Here is a 12,476-nt window from a genome sequence, read left to right as displayed (position 1 = left end):
CCATGCTGCACCCCTGGAGACAGACAAAGACAAACAAAAGAAGACAAATAGACTCTGTAGCTACATACGGTATATAGATAACTATAGATGGGGAGTAAGATAAATGCATATCTATTTCCCCCAACTACTTCACTACGTGGATACCTGTCTCAGGCTTCATCTTTCAGCTCTAGAACTTGAGGCAGGGCTGACAGGAAGATAGCTGACAGCGCTGCCTTCCAGCACCAACAGGGGCTGTCTCAGAGCTCACCAACATCACAAAAGCAAGTAACGCCCTGAACAGTATTGCAGACTCCTCTCAAACACAGAATACATTCACTCATACAGATTATGTGCATGCAGATTACGTCCTATACATCCACACATCGAGACAAGTAATGCAAAGACTGTACAAGAAAAAGGGAACATGACTACATTCAAGGTACTAAAGAAATTTTGAGACAATGTTGATGATGTTGAAGTGACACGGTTATCAGTGCAAATAATAACTCATCACTACAAGAACTGTAAATCACAGTACACAATGCTGGCAATGTTTTCTTTTTGCATACACCGTCCTGCTGGTTTTGTTAGATAAAACCTCTTGAAACTATAGGGATGTATCATCAGGCCACAACTGAAATCTACAGTTGTGCTTCTTTTTTTTTTTTAATTTTTTTGTGTGTTTGTCCCACTTAGATCTTTCAGCTCATCAAACACATTTAAATATCAGACAAAGATAACGCAAATAAAAACAAAAATGCTGTTTCTAAATGAAGTTGTTTACGATTAAGTGGGAAACAAAAATCCAATCTTACATGGCCCTGTGTGAAAAAGTGATTTAAATATTTAAATTTGCTTTATGAGCTGAAACATTAAGTGTGACAAACATACAAAATACAGGAAATCAGGAAGTGGGCAAACAGTTTACACACTATCTATACTAACTACCTGTACTACTTCAGTTTGATATATTTGTTCTAATCAATGAACCCTAATCCTTGTGAGGACCATAAATATATTGATCAGATTTACAGATGTGCCAACCAGCAGCCTGAAACTGCCATATGTTTACCTACACCACAAACTGTCAGCTACTTTAGACAGTTTTTTTCTTTTTGTACATATTTGTACAGTACATGCTCATCAAACAACTTACCAATGTTTCTGGTAGAATCCATCACAAAAAGTACCACATTTAAGTGGGAACTGATATTGAGACAATATTACTAAGACAAACATGAATGATGTACATTAGTCTATGCCATAACCTGAAAATCCCAACCCAAATATAATCATGCTCCAGTAATTGAAAAACTCCTTCTTAACCGAAAGCAGTAAATGCAAAACAGATACTGAAACTGTTCAACTCAAGCAGTAAGTAACACATAACAAAACCTAATCCTATACTTCTTTGGGGACAATGTCCCAGTATTGAGGCAAAATATGCTTCCTTCTGCTGTGAATGCGATCTTCAAAAGTTGCCACAGTGCTACAATTAATTTCTAGCCACTGCCAGAGCACTTGAAATCCAATTTTCTCCTTGGGAAGCTTTGTTAATTCTTTGTTTAATATATATAATCAACTTCCTTTTATTTTTCCAAAGTTGTAAATGGCTTCTTCACTTCCAACACTTCATGAGCTATAAAAATGCACAGAAATGAACTTGTTTGTCCAGTGCATGTGTTGTACTAAATATTTGCTTTCATGCTGGCAGTTTCATGTCAAGTGCCATGCTATGATTTAATGATTGCTATGTAATCCTGATCGATACTGCCTCAACAAATGAGCTGAGGTTCAGAAGGACAGTAAAGGGTGAAGGAACATTCCAATCATAAATCAGACCAGAAGCACTTACTTTCACTGTGTATCCTATGGGCCATTATTGGTGGGTGTGCTCACACATCATAGTGGCAGGGGTCTTCCAGGCTAAAAAGGAATAAAAAAAAACAAAGGACTATTAAATCACAGTGTGAGACCAAGCTCCAAGCAACATACACACTTTAACACCGTGGTATAAGGACTGTGAAGCTAGGTTAGGACCCACAAAGAAGGATGGCGAGAGGAGAAGGAGAGAAAGGGAACGCGACATTGATTTTCACCCTCTGAAGTGCCACTTCATCATTCTGTGAGACACACTGTATCGATCCCCTGCCTTTAGTTTGTTTGTAATTTTGGAGGCTCAAAACTGTTCACAAAGATAGATCCTCTTATATGCCACTTGCCTCCAAGATGAAGAATGGAGGGATCAAAGGATGTGTGGGGATGACCTCATTTTACAAAGTGCTTCTCACTCACTTGGTTTTTGTGGCCCAAGAATTAAGGTGGTTACTGTTTCTACAGTACTCTTCCTTCCTTTTTCCCTCTAAAACATAATTTATATAGACATTACATATATATTTTTGCAATATTAGGAGTATTTTTATTTACACATTACATTGTATCAGTTTAAATCGCTGGGATACAAACATGTCATATTTTGGCGAAAATCAGTTTCAAATCCAAATTTGTGTGATTTCTGTTGATCTGATGTTTTTCTTTAAAGGGTTAGGGCTGGGATTACTGTCAGGGAGAATGAAATGAGCGCAGTACCTTCAGAATTATACAAAATGCTACTGTCTTTAAGAGGGACCTCTCTGACAGATCAGTTTTTGTAACTGCCTGAAAGCTTTAAAGGTGCTATGTGTATTTTATTTTGTAGCTTCAATCACTGCTAACTAATGAGCTACTTGTTAGCATGTCCCTGGGACCATCAGTTGAGCCTAATCTCTCTGCAAGGTAAGATAATGTGAGATTTTTAATGTAAAATGCACAAGTAATTTAATAGGCTCCTTTTCCACTGTTCTGAGTGAAAATTATATAACCTTTGAACACTTGCATTTGTCACTTAACAGCTTTTGTCCTGAGGCATGTTTGTAAAAAGTAAATTACAATTACAAATTACAATTAATGGTGTTTTATTCTTCTGTGGCATTAATATCTACAGTCAGGGTATAAAGGATGCAACTGTGAACCAATCAGACCTCAGAAATGTTTAATTCCATGGCAATATACTAAAACACAGTTTTATATATTTTAAAATGTAACAATCTCTACCCTTGTGATGTCTTGTAAGTCAGAAATTTGTGAGCTGTCCCTGTTAGGTTGTTATTATTTCTCCACCTGTTAGTACAAGTTGTTAGCAAGGTCTCCGTAGTCCGTTCCTGTTAGAAAGTTTGGATCTTTAACGGGTGCATTGCCATTATTTAGGGTCTTTTGACTTTACATATGTAAGGTGTCTAAAATTTACTTATGCTCTGGTTTGGAGATATAAAATTTAAACTGAACTGAACCAAATGATAAATAGAGGCTTGACTGTTTTTAGCTAAGGTATGTAGGATGGATTAAGCAAGCTTCAGTGCAAAAAATCATATTCTCATCGAGTGAGCAGAGAAGGATTTTACTCCCAACATTGTGCTGGCACAAAGCATATTTACTGCACCTTTCTACTGTGACCTCCATAGCTTCCAGAAAAACTCCTGAGAGACAACCACCCACATACAGTCCTACCTTAGCAACTCATCTGCACTTTATAATACCCCCAACCCACTGCCCTTTATTCAGAGCAACAGAACGATAGCACCTCAGAATACCTTCAGAAATACCAAGGGAATACTTGAAGGTTATCATTTTCAGGAAAATATCCTTTAGCGAGGGTTTCATGAGCAAAACAAATTAAAACACATACACCTACACATGCAAAAAAGACATGTTCCATGTCTTACATTGCTATTATTACTGTGATATTGTTACACACTGGTGTAACAAATACACAGATACACAAAACATATTTCTAGCAGTCAGCATGCTAGAACTTTTGTTTTATGGTAAGTGGATGTTGTCTAAATGTAGGCACAGGAATGCGCTTATTAGCAATATGCATTCAGCAGCCACTTTGTACACCTGCTCAACTGCTTGTTAATGCAATTGCCTAGTCTTGAAGGAGTTCCCAGAGATGCACTTGTTGGCCCTTTTGCCTTCACCCTGCAGCCCATCCAATCCCAAACCATCTCGATTGGGTTTAGGTCAGGTGACTGTGGAGGCCAGGCCATCTGGTGCTGCACTCCATCACTCTCCTTCTTGGTCAAACAGCCTTTACACAGCCTGGAGGTGTGTTTGGAGTCATTATTCTCTTGACAAATAAATGATGGTCCAACTAAACGCAAACTGGATGCGATGGCATGTTGCTGCAGAAGCTGTGGTAGCCATGCCGGCTCAGTGTGCCTTCAATTTTGAATAAATCCCCAACAGTGTCACCAGCAAAGCATCCCCACACCAACCCACCTCCTGCTCCCTGCTTCACGGTGGGAACCATGAATGTTGAGACCATCCGTTCACCTTTTCTGCGTCACACAAAGACACAGCAGGTGGAACCAAAGATCTTAATTAGACTAATCAGACCAAAGAACAGATTTCCACTGGTCCAATGTTCATCCCTTGTGTTTCTTGGCCCAAACAAATCTCTTCTGATTATGCACTTTTGCACAACACAACCGATGGTTCCAACCCCTTTAAGAAGGCAAGAAATTCCACAAACACCCTAACAAGGCACACCTGTGAAATTAAAACCATTTCAGGCGACTACATCATGAAGCTAATTGAGAGAAAGCCAAGAGTTTGCAGTGCTGTCAAAAAAGCAAAGGGTGACTACGTTCAGGAATCTAAAATATAAGACATATTTAGTTATTATTAGAGTTATTTATTAATTTTTTCTTTGCTACATTATTCCATATATCTTACTTGATATATTTCACATCTTCAGTTTGTATCTACAATGTAGAAAGAAATACAAATAAAAAAGAGGAGATAGATAGTTATGAACACAACAGAACAGCCTTATGTGAAGAAAAATATCACAACCAGTTCTTTTAAAAAAAAGCTTTTAAAAGATCTCACCGGACCAGAATCAGTATTGTTAAACCTACATCATAACAACGAACTACATAACTAGAATTATATATTTGCAACCTTTTTAAAAGTTAAATCTGCCTGCTTTCATCCTTATGTGCACACATTCAGTTATAGATGGGTGTGTGCATGGTGATTGGTTGCAAAAATTAGCTGCAGATTCTTGAGATTAAGTAGCACATGCTTTAGAGGTACTGTTTAAACAGAAGAAAACCAGTCCATCTGGTGAGTTCTTTTGTGCAGCATTCTCTTTTCTGTATTTCTAGAGGCAGCATTTTCCTTGCGACTGAATCAACATACTGTCTCAAATTATAAACTGTGATGTCGGATCTTATGGGGGCTATCTTGCATTTTTGGAGCAAGAGCCCACTCACTTACCTGCTGGATGTGACTGCGACACACCCAGCTTTTTAATGATTGACTGCTGATAGTTTTATGCAATTGACAGCTTCTTAAATCATGACAAATATAACATTGACACTAGATTTAAAAACACAAAAATCTTAACATACTATAGTTTATACAGCATTAAAATCATTCTGTAGCTCTTACAGTTAATGTGTTAAGCTACATGTCTGTGAAGGTTCTCAGTCATCCAGGTCATCGTAGTCAAAGGAGCTTGCAAAGAAAAGCGTCTGGACTTCTTTAAGTTGCTTGAAGACGTTTCACCTCTCATCCGAGAAGCTTCTTCAGTTCTAAGGTCAAATGGTGGAGAGTCCCAGATATAAACCTAGTGGGAGTAACCCCCCACAGAGGGACAAAAGGACCCCCTGATGATCCTCTAATCGCCTGAGCCAAGGTGTGAAACTGGGTGTGGGTCCCAATCAGCCAGAGTTTCGGGTGTGTGCAAAAAAAAGCGTCTGGACTGACCTCAGGAATTCGCATGATAAGGTGGGGCCAGGTTTCACAATGAACACACCCGAAACTCTGGCTGATTGGGACCCACACCCAGTTTCACACCTTGGCTCAGGCGATTAGAGGATCATCAGGGGGTCCTTTTGTCCCTCTGTGGGGGGTTACTCCCACTAGGTTTATATCTGGGACTCTCCACCATTTGACCTTAGAACTGAAGAAGCTTCTTGGATGAGAGGTGAAACGTCTTCAAGCAACTTAAAGAAGTCCAGACGCTTTTCTTTGCAAGCTCCTTTGTGTTAAGCTACAGTTAAGCTAGCAGTTAGCACATGCACTGTGTAAGAAAACATTTGTTAGTTTAGTTTAGTTAATAGTTTAATTACTTATATAGCACATTTAATTACAACAGGAGCGTTGACCAAAGTGCTGTACAAGAATACAACATACATAATAAAACAACTTAGAGTATTAAAAGTAAACACCAAATATGAATTAACAAATAACTCTCATGCTGTATTAAAAGCCAGTAAATAAAAATGCGTTTTAAGATAAGATTTAAAAAGATTGACAGTATGAGCCTGTCTGATGTGTAGGGGTAAATTATTCCACAGCTTAGGCGCTACGACTGCAAATGCTCGATCACCTCTGTGAACCAGCCTCGACCTTGGTACAGCTAAAAGCAAAAGATCACTTGATCTAAGAGATCTAAGGGGGGTATAAGTCTGCAAGAGGTCAGACAAATACCCGGGAGCCTGTCCATTCAGAGCTTTGTAAGTCAACAATACAATTTTAAAATTAATTCTGAAGCGGACAGGGAGCCAATGAAAGGAGGCAAGTACCGGGGAAATGTGTTCACATCTTTTAGTACGTGTCAGAAGACGAGCTGCAGCATTCTGGACCAACTGCAGCCTTGCCAGGCAGGTCTGGCTGACTCCAGCATATAAGGAGTTACAATAGTCCAGCTGGGATATAATGAAAGCATGAATCGCTCGTTCAAAGTTTTTAAAAGATAAAAATGATCTCACCTTAGATAAAAGCCTCAGTTTGAAGAAAGACCGCTGTACGACTGAGCTAATTTGTTTTTCAAAGGTGAAATTGCTGTCAAATATAACCCCCAAATTTTTGGCATGTGATTTGACAAAAGGCTCAAGACTGTGCAGGTTAAAATTAGAAGTGTTGGGATTGCCGCTTGGTCCAAATATTATCACTTCGGTTTTGTTCTCATTGAAGTTAAGGAAATTAGAGGCCATCCAGGATTTAACTTCACCGAGACACTGAAGTAAGGGTTCTAGTGAGGCAGGACTGTTTCCCTTCAATTGAAGATAGATCTGAGTATCGTCGGCATATGAATGAAAACAAATGTTATATTTTCTAAAAATTTGACCTAAAGGCAGCATATAAATGGAGAACAATATTGGCCCCAGTATAGATCCCTGGGGAACACCACAAGTAAGGGGAGCTGAGGAAGAGATAAAATCGCCAAAGCTCACAGAGAAGGTCCTGTCAGACAGGTATGACCTGAACCACTCTAATGGGGTGCCCTTTACGCCACAATGCTCCAACCGTGAGATTAAAATGCTGTGATCAACAGTATCGAAGTCAGAGGTCAGATCTAAAAGCAGAAGCACAGCTGAGTCACCTGAGTCATAAAAGATCATTAAGAACTTTTAAAAGTGCAGTTTCTGTGCTATGAAGAGTTTTAAAACCAGACTGAAACCTCTCAAGAACATTGTGTCCATTTAGAAAAGATTGCAGCTGAACAAACACAATCTTTTCCAAAATGTTCGACAGGAAGGGGAGCTTTGAAATAGGCCTGAAGTTAGTGAGGACGGAGGAGTCAGGATTAGGTTTTTTAAGTACAGGCTGTACAACAGCATGTTTAAAACAGGCTGGCACAACACCTGAGCTAAGGCTGCTATTAAAAATAGCTAAAATGTCAGAACTGACAACCTTAAAAATCTTTTTTAGAAGATGTGTTGGAATAATGTCATTTGGACACGATGAGGTCTTTGTGCCACTACATACTTCCTCCACCTGATCAAGACACACAGGCTCAAACTGATCAAAAACAGCAGAGCAGGTGATTATTTTAGACACGTCATGTGAAGGCAGGGCGATCATAGATCGAAGCTGTTTTATCTTATTGATAAAAAACTGCAAGAACCTTTCACAGGTGTGTGAGGAAATATTAACACAAGAAGCTGGGGAAATATTCAGGGCAGAGTCAATAATTGAAAAAAGAACCCGAGAATTATTGGAGCTATTCTCAATAACATTAGAAAGAAACCTTGACTTTTCTGCTTTAACAATGTCCTGATACCTGTACAGACTGTCTCTCAACATGAGAAAGGACACCTGCAGCCCATCTTTTTTCCACTTACGTTCAGCCTTCCTGCACTCTCGTCTGGCTGAACGAGTGGCCTTATTTATCTATGGGTCTGGTCGTGGTTTCGAGTTTATAGTTTTAAAAGGAGCGTAAAAAGATTTGTGTGTGCGTAAAAAAGATTTGTATGTGTAAAAAAGATTTGTGTGTGCGTAAAAAAGATTTGTGTGTGGACTTAGAAACCCCTGCAAGTTACAAGTACGAATTTTGACCCTATTTTTCTTCCTTTCATCTGATTGGTCAATGTCATGTCAATCACAAATGTAACAATCCAATCAGAGAACAGATGGGTTTGGCTGTCGGAGGGGCGCTTTTTTTGAACTGCAGGTCTTTGAAGGGAATATACGGTGGCCCCTAGAGACAAAGCACATACAAACTCCAAAGCACTTGCAAACTCCAAAGCACATGCAAATTCCAAAACACATGCAAACTCCAAAACACTTGCAAACTAAAAAACACATGCAAACTCCAAAACACGTACAAACTCCAAAACACTTGCAAAATCCAAAACACTTGCAAACTAAAAAACACATGCAAACTATATGGAGTAAATAAATGTTTGTGTAGTTAAAAGAAAAATTTGAAATCAAAAATATGTAAACTGAAAGCAAAAGTCACATTTTTCGAGTGAACTTTGAAAATGAAAGAGTTGGATTTAAAATAAAATCAAACGTTTTGAATATTTGTATTAACTGAAAACCCAATGGTTCTTTTATCTATAATTTCTCTGAGTAAACTTTATTTAAAATTTTTCAGTAATCTTTTTTTCATTATTATTATTTTTAAAAAATCTATTCAGTCTCAGATTACATTTTTTCAGATTCAGATCTTTTAAATTAATGTACAAAAAAAAATTCTTCAGGTTCGGATTTTTCTCTCAGCTTCAATTTTTTTTTTCACTTTCAAATCTCTATTTTTCAGTTACAGACTTTTGGCCCTGTTTTGGCCTGGTGGGCGTGGCTACACAGAGAGGGGCGGGGAATCATGAGTGACAGCAGACCGCTGCAGGCTCAAGATGGTCCATTTTTCATGTTGCCTTCAGGAAACCTGGGAATGAACATAATTTATCAAACACCTCCTGCACTGTATTATTTGATAATGTTTAGAAAACATGTCATGCATAACTGCTAAAAGTCAGTTACTAAAGCTCTTTCAAGCAGTAATGTGTACAAATTACGCCGTAACTGATCAATTATGAGACATTTTCCCAGCCACTACGTGAGAAGTGGTCATTTCCCATGCTCTCAAAGTAGCGCGGATTGTATCGGGTGGGGGCTGCTGTTAACTTGTCCCTCAGTGAACGATGGCGTCGTCTTCCAACAACACTGCTGGCGCGAACAATCAGGTGAGTTTTTAAGTTTGGAACAATTACACTGCAGTCTGTGAATACTACGAATTTAAGAAGTGGCTATTGTTACGGTTAATTTTTCGGCTATTCTGTTTTTTTAATTTATAACGTTTTTTGCTAGCTCAACAGAAACGCCTCGCTATCATTTTCGGCTGAAACTTACTTCGAAAGGTAAAGTAATATTAACAATTTGATCCTTCCCAAAAATATGGAAAACATTTTAAAAGACTCCATAACTAATCGGGCTTGGGATGCAGTCTTCATCACCTGCGCTACAGCAATTTATTGCAAGACTCTCATCCATCCATTATCTGGTTCTGTTGAGCTAGCATTTCAGCAAAAAACGTTATAAAATAAAAAAAACAGAATAGCCGAAAAATTAACCGTAACAATAGCCACTTCTTAAATTCGTAGTATTCACAGACTGCAGTGTAATTGTTCCAAACTTAAAAACTCACCTGATTGTTCGCGCCAGCAGTGTTGTTGGAAGACGACGCCATCGTTCACTGAGGGACAAGTTAACAGCAGCCCCCACCCGATACAATGCGCGCTACTTTGAGAGCATGGGAAATGACCACTTCTCACGTAGTGGCTGGGAAAACGTCTCATAAGATAAGATAAGATAAGATAAGATAAGATAAGATAAGATAGAACTTTATTAATCCCTCGGGTGGGTTCCTCTGGGAAATTCGACTTCCAAAAAGCACAGCAACGACCGAAGTTACAGTTACAGAATTGTTATATATATATATATACACACACACACACACACACACACACATATATAAATACAGAGACAAATATAAATAAAATATACAAAGGGGATAAATAGAATAAATAGGAATAAAAAATAAAAATACGAGTGAATTGCACATTTCAAGTATTGAGTCTATTGCACTGTTGACTATTTACAAAAAGTATTGCACAAGGTATTGTACAGTGAGGTGAAGAGGCACTACAGCTTAGTTGTTCCCCCCTCCTTTGTCCTCCTGTTTCCCCTCCCTCTCCCCTCCAGAGAGGAGTTAAACAGTTTGATGGCGTGTGGGACAAAGGAGTTTTTAAGTCTGTTAGTTCTTGTCTTGGTTAAGACATTGATCAGTTACGGCGTAATTTGTACACATTACTGCTTGAAAGAGCTTTAGTAACTGACTTTTAGCAGTTATGCATGACATGTTTTCTAAACATTATCAAATAATACAGTGCAGGAGGTGTTTGATAAATTATGTTCATTTCCAGGTTTCCTGAAGGCAACATGAAAAATGGACCATCTTGAGCCTGCAGCGGTCTGCTGTCACTCATGATTCCCCGCCCCTCTCTGTGTAGCCACGCCCACCAGGCCAGAACAGGGCCAAAAGTCTGCAACTGAAAAATAAGAGATCTGAAAGTGAAAAAAAAAAATTGAAGCTGAGAGAAAAATCCGAACCTGAAGAATTTTTTTTGTACATTAATTTAAAAGATCTGAATCTGAAAAAATGTAATCTGAGACTGAATAGATTTTTTTAAAAATAATAATAATGAAAAAAAGATTACTGAAAATTTTTAAATAAAGTCTACTCAGAGAAATAGATAAAAGAACCATTGGGTTTTCAGTTAATACAAATATTCAAAACGTTTGATTTTATTTTAAATCAAACTCTTTCTTTTAAAAAGTTCACTCGAAAAATGTGACTTTTGCTTTCAGTTTACATATTTTTGATTTCAAATTTTTCTTTTAACTACACAAACATTATGGCCCTGATTTAACTCCATAAAACTCCAAAACATGTACAAACTCCAAAGCACATGCAAACTCCAAAACACATGCAAATTCCAAAACACATGCAAACTCCAAAACACTTGCAAACTAAAAAACACATGCAAACTCCAAAACACGTACAAACTCCAAAACACTTGCAAACTCCAAAACACTTGCAAACTCAAAAACACATGCAAATTCCAAAACACAACGGAAGTGCTCCAGGACGCTAGAGGCAGTGTTGAGCTTTTGTTACCTAGTAACTACACAAGCCAGGAAGTACCAATGACCGGATTTGGGGTTTGCAGCCTTAAAGGCCGCATTTTAAGGCCGATTACGTCACAGCGACAAGAGAAGGCTTTCCCAATTCAAAGGCTGCTCGAAATGCGGCCCTCAAATGCGTCCTTAATTTCCCTGAATTTTAAGGATGGGTCAGTGTAGCCTTCATGGCCCAACATATCCCAGACTTCATAGTGCGGTGGTGGTGTGGATAATTTTGCCGGAAAAAAAACGGTGGAAGCGGAGCGGAGGAAGAGTAAACTTTCAGAAGTAAGTACTGAATATTATGTCACTTATTTATGCGCAAATATTTTTTTAATGAAGAACATTAAACCATTCTTGTTGGCCACATGTCGGGAAAGTTATGTGACATTAGCGATGTCTGTACTTTCAGAATTAACTTGGTTTTAAAGCCTTTACTTCAAAAAATATATATATAGTCGACCTTAATCTTACAGAGATTGTGATGATTTTGTGGATAATTAAAGTCAGTCATATATCCACAAACACAACAAGCTGAAAGTCAGTGATGCTGCTCGGTTTGCAGTCCTGAATATCACGGCACAAGCAGGATCCACTGCACTGTTAATGTTAGCTATGTTATATTGCTGCCTCTGTTCGGTGGTGTCGAGCCAAACAGACTTTAACGTGTGTTTGAACGAGCTGACGGTTCACTCGTTAAGCTGAAAGAAAGATGCTTTAATCACAGGGGTCACACATGTGTCCACTGTACCATCTGGGAACTCTTCTTGTTTCTTAATAACACAAACACTAAATCCTCCTTCTTTTGTGCTGTTTTGTAGCAGTGTGTACACCTGAGACTGTCACCTGTCTGTCTGTCCTGCACTCGCTCTCTTTTTCTTTCTCTCTGATTGTGTAATAAAAGTATGAACATGTGCTTATAAGTTACACTTGTGTTTGAATCCTGCAGCTTATCACACATTTGATTTCCA

At 38.4% G+C, this 12,476-nt stretch overlaps 1 protein-coding gene across 1 annotated transcript in view; it reads right to left on the bottom strand.

Moving 5' to 3' along the window:
* mgat4c (mgat4 family member C) overlaps positions 1-12,476 on the bottom strand; it is a 132,015-nt gene that overhangs the window by 79,189 nt on the left and 40,350 nt on the right. The window contains exon 5 of the mRNA XM_080875531.1: positions 1,838-1,908. The gene's annotated coding sequence lies outside the window, so the exon portion shown is untranslated. The remainder of the gene's footprint in view (positions 1-1,837; positions 1,909-12,476) is intronic.

Source organism: Rhamphochromis sp. 'chilingali' (assembly GCF_963969265.1).
Source record: "Rhamphochromis sp. 'chilingali' genome assembly, chromosome: 2".
Classification (NCBI taxonomy): Eukaryota; Metazoa; Chordata; class Actinopteri; order Cichliformes; family Cichlidae; genus Rhamphochromis; species Rhamphochromis sp. 'chilingali'.
Note: the sequence above shows the minus strand (reverse complement) of the source record. Positions and strands in the feature narration are given on the sequence as shown.